General features: G+C 40.8%; 1 long non-coding RNA gene across 1 annotated transcript in view; it reads right to left on the bottom strand.

Moving 5' to 3' along the window:
- Positions 1-289: 289 nt before the first annotated feature.
- LOC138357680 (uncharacterized) overlaps positions 290-5,109 on the bottom strand; it is a 7,263-nt gene continuing 2,443 nt past the window's right edge. Inside the window, exon 3 of the long non-coding RNA XR_011225104.1 lies at positions 290-597. This is a non-coding gene — a long non-coding RNA (uncharacterized lncRNA). The remainder of the gene's footprint in view (positions 598-5,109) is intronic.

The raw sequence follows: 5,109 nt of genomic DNA, 5'->3' as shown, positions 1-5,109 counted from the left end.
TGTAACACGAACAAGGAGCAAAGGTTTCAAGCTCAACAAGCCACAGTGTAGGAGTGACAACAAATGCTTTTTAACCCATACGATTATGATCATGGCAATAAGGTTTCTAAAACAGTAGGCATTCTTCCAAAGCCAGACACTGTACTATGTTCCTCGCCCTAACCTAGTCACTCAGTATTATTCACTCATTTATCTATGTCTTGTCTATTTATGTCTTAAAGGTTACAAGACGTACATTAGTCAATACAATTGGTGCTTAAAATGTTAAGGATCTCTTGTGAAACACGGGTATTAATCAAAAAATTTATTATGTAAAATAAATAAAAAAGGCCCAAGGGCCATGAAGTAACAAGAATGCAAGGCCGGCACAAGCTGGCGTAAGTAGAGAAGACGGAAGATTCTTCATATTAAAAGACCCTGCTTCTCCAAGATGGCAGTCACACCCTGCTTGCCCTGGACAATCACCATATGGAGAAGGACTGTTTACTGTGAAGGGAAGTCCACAAATGCAATGCCAGCATGAGTCAGTCTTGAAGGGTAAACGATGATGGCACCCTCACAGTAACACAAAAGCCGAGCAAGCCCAGTGAGGAAGACCTGTTGATGGGAAGGAGGAGAATCATTAGTCACAACAAAATCCACATAGAAACAAAGGAGAGAAAAAAAATAAAGTGGATGTCTTCTTTTTGTATAGACATAATAAATATTGCCATTTGGCTATGTATTTATATGATATATAATAGAATACAGCATAAAACAAAATAAGAGGGGTGGTAGGAGAAGAAAAGATTAGTGTTCAGTGAGAATACACAAGGTCTTCTCTGAATACTCTTTATTTTCTTCAAGGCTGTGGGTCCCTACAATCGCACCAGAGGTGGTACACACCCCTATTATTATTTAAACAGGTGAGTACACACACGGTGTTAGCAAACTTAGCCTCCAAACACACACACACACATTGTATCAGCAAGCTTAGCCTCCAAACACACACACACACATGGTATCAGCAAGCTTAGCCTCCAAACACACACACACACATGGTATCAGCAAGCTTAGCCTCCAAACACACACACACATGGTATCAGCAAGCTTAGCCTCCAAACACACACACACATGGTATCAGCAAGCTTAGCCTCCAAATACACACATGGTATCAGCAAGCTTACCCTCTAAACACACACACACAAATGGTATCAGCAAGCTTAGCCTCCAAATACACACATGGTATCAGCAAGCTTAGCCTCTAAACACACACACACACACACACAAACGGTATCAGCAAGCTTAGCCTCCAAACACACACACACACACACACAAACGGTATCAGCAAGCTTAGCCTCCAAACACACACACACACACACACACACACAAACGGTATCAGCAAGCTTAGCCTCTAAACACACACACACAAATGGTATCAGCAAGCTTAGCCTCCAAACACACACACACACATGGTATCAGCAAGCTTAGCCTCCAAATACACACACACACACAAACGGTATCAGCAAGCTTAGCCTCTAAATACACACACACAAATGGTATCAGCAAGCTTAGCCTCCAAATACACACATGGTATCAGCAAACTTAGCCTCCAAACACACACACACACATGGTATCAGCAAGCTTAGCCTCCAAACACACACACACACATGGTATCAGCAAGCTTAGCCTCCAAACACACACACACACATGGTATCAGCAAGCTTAGCCTCCAAATACACACACACACACACACAAACGGTATCAGCAAGCTTAGCCTCTAAACACACACACACACACAAACGGTATCAGCAAGCTTAGCCTCCAAACACACACACACACACACATGGTATCAGCAAGCTTAGCCTCCAAACACACACACACAGAAAATGGGGACATTGAAACAGTTAATAAACTTGATTTCAAGAGAGAGAGGTCACTATGGGGAACTTCAAAATTTGTTTAATAAGTAATTAGGCAGACTTGTTGCTAGACAGGGAAGTAAATTAAATGTATGCCAAATTTTGCAAAATATACAATGAAGGCACACAAACATTCATACCAAAACAGAGATGCAGGGCCAGAAAACAGGATTGGTTCAACAGAAATTGAGAGAGGGCCACAGACCAAAAGACACAAAAATGGAATGAAAGACATTGAAAAACTACAAGCAGATGTCAACAAAGCAGATTGGGCAGCAGAAAATAACATGATGTTTAACAGTGATAAATTTCAGGTATGGCAAAAATGATGATGTGAAACATAATACAGGGTACAAAACACAATCGAATCTTCCCATAGTAGAAAAACAGCATGTCAAGGATTTGGGAATAATGATGTCCGACGATCTAACGTTTAGGGAGCATAACCAAGCAAATATTGCGTCAGCCAGAAAAATGATCGGACGGATTATGAGAACTTTCAAATCCAGGGATCCCATCACAATGGTTGTACTCTTCAAGTCACTTATGTTGTCCAGTATCGAGTACTGCTCAGTATTCACTTCCCCCTTCAGAGCAGGAGAGATTGCTGAAATAGAGGGAATACAGAGAACATATACGGCACGCATAGACGAGATAAAACACCTAAATTATTGGGATCGTCTCAAAGCTCTCCAAATGTACTCTCTAGAAAGGAGACGAGAGAGATACCAAATAATATACACATGGAAGATACTGGAGGGCCAGGTCCCAAATCTACACAGTAAAATAACAACGTACTGGAGTGAACGATATGGAAAAAAATGCAAGATTGAACCAGTGAAGAGCAGAGGTGCCACAGGCACAATCAGAGAGCACTGTATAAACATCAGAGGTCCGCGGTTGTTCAACGTCCTCCCAGCGACTATAAGAAATATTGCCGGAACAACCGTGGACATCTTCAGGAGAAAACTGGACTGTTTTCTAAGAGAAGTTCCGGATCAGCCGGGCTGTGGTGGGTATGTGGCCCTGCGGGCCGCTCCAAGCAACAGCCTGGTGGACCAAACTTTCACAAGTCGAGCCTGGCTTGGGGGCGGGCTTGGGGAGTAGAAGAGCAGAACCCCATCAAGCAGGTATCAACATAGAAGCGAAACCCCCAATCATACCAGCGATACAAAGCTGCGAGAAACAACTATACAGCAGTAAGGGGAGAGGCAGAAAGAAATTTTTAAAAAGGGATAATGGATAAATGTAAAACAGAACTGGGCCTATTCTACAAATTCATAAACAACAAATTGCAGGTAAAGGATAATATCCAGAGGTTGAAAATAGGAAACAGATTCACAGAAAATGATAATGCAATGTGTGAAACATTAAACCAAAAGTTCCAAAGTGTGTTTATACAAAATGAAATCTTAAGAGAACCAGACACAATAAGAATTTCTGAGAACATCATAGAGCGTATAGAGGTGTCTAGAGATGAAGTGGAAAATATGCTAAAGTAGCTAAGTAAGAACAAAGCAGTTGGTCCAGATGGAGTTTCACCATGGGTTCTGAGAGAATGTGCATCTGAGCTCAGCCTTCCACTTCACCTGATCTTTCAGGCATCCCTGTGTACAGGAGTCATAGCAAACATGTGGAAAAAGGCTAACATAGTTCCAATCTACAAAAGTGGCAACAGGGAAGACCCCACCCCTCTCAGTTATAGACCTGAATCATTGACAAGTGTAACAGTGAAAAGATTGAAAAAAAAATAATAAAAACTAAATGGGTAGAACACCTGGAGAGAAATTATATAATATCACAGACAGTATTGTTTTCGATCTGGAAGATCCTGTGTATCGAATTTACTCAGTTTCTATGATTGAGCCACAGAGATTTTAAAGGAAAAAGGTAGTTGGGTCGACTGCATCTATCTAGACATAAAAAAGGCTTTCGACAGAGTTCCACATAAGAGGTTGTTCTGGAAACTAGAAAATTTTGGATGGGTGACAGGTAAGCTTCTAACATGGATGAAAATTTTCTGACTGATAGAAAAATGAGGGCAGTAATCAGAGGCAATCGGACTGGAGAAGTGTCACAAGTGGAGTACCACAGTACATGCACCAGAAATGTTCATTGTCTACATAAATGATCTACCAGTTGGAATACAGAATTATATAAACATGTTTGCTGATGATGCTAAGATAATGGGATGGATAAAAAATTTAATTGATTGTCATGCCCTTCAAGAAAACCTGGACAAAATAAATATATGGAGCACCACTTGGCAAATGAAATTTAATGTGAATAAATGCCATGTTATGGAATGTGGAATAGAACATAGATCCCACACAACCTACAAATTATGTGAGAAATCTTTATATAATTCTGATAAAAGAAAGAGGTCTAGGGTTGATTCTAGATAGAAAACTATCACTTGAGGCCCACATAAAGAACGTTGTGTGAGGAGCCTATGCCACGCTTTCTAACTTCAGAATTTCGTTTAAATACATGGATGGCGAAATACTAAAGAAATTGTTCACGAGTTTTGTTCGGCCAAGGCTAGAATATGCAGCGGTTGTGTGGTGCCCATATCTTAAGAAGCACATCAACAAACTGGAAAAGGTGCAAAGACATGCTACTAAGTGGCTCCCAGAACTAAAGGGCAAGAGCTATGTGGAGAGGTCAGAGGCATTAAATATGCCAAAACTAGAAGACAACAAAAAGAGGTGATAAAATCACTATGTACAAAATAGTAACAGGAATTGATAACATCGATAGGGAAGATTTCCCGAGACCTGGAACTTCAAGAACAAAAGATCATAGATTTAAACTAACTAAACAAAGATGCCAAAGAAATATACAAAAATTTCCTTTCGCATACAGAGTGGTACACGGTTGGAACAAGTTAAGTGAGAAGGTGGTGGCGGCCAAGACCGTCAGTAGTTTCAAAGCATTATGTGACAAAGAGTGCTGGGTAGACGGGACACCACGAGCGTAGCTCTAATCCTGTAACTACACTTAGGTAATTACATATGGTGTCAGCAAGCTTACCGTCGAAACACACACAAACAGCCTGCCTATTATTCAAGGCCTTCTCTGAGTACTCTTTATTTTCTTCTCTGAGGCTATGGGTCCCTAATCTTGCACCAGAGGTGGTACAACTTTTAAGTTTTTAACTACTGCACTGAGCACCTGATTTTGGCAAAGACTTCTTAGTGCAATTGTC

This window comes from Procambarus clarkii, chromosome 79 (genome assembly GCF_040958095.1).
Source record: "Procambarus clarkii isolate CNS0578487 chromosome 79, FALCON_Pclarkii_2.0, whole genome shotgun sequence".
Lineage (NCBI taxonomy): Eukaryota > Metazoa > Arthropoda > Malacostraca > Decapoda > Cambaridae > Procambarus > Procambarus clarkii.
Note: the sequence above shows the minus strand (reverse complement) of the source record. Positions and strands in the feature narration are given on the sequence as shown.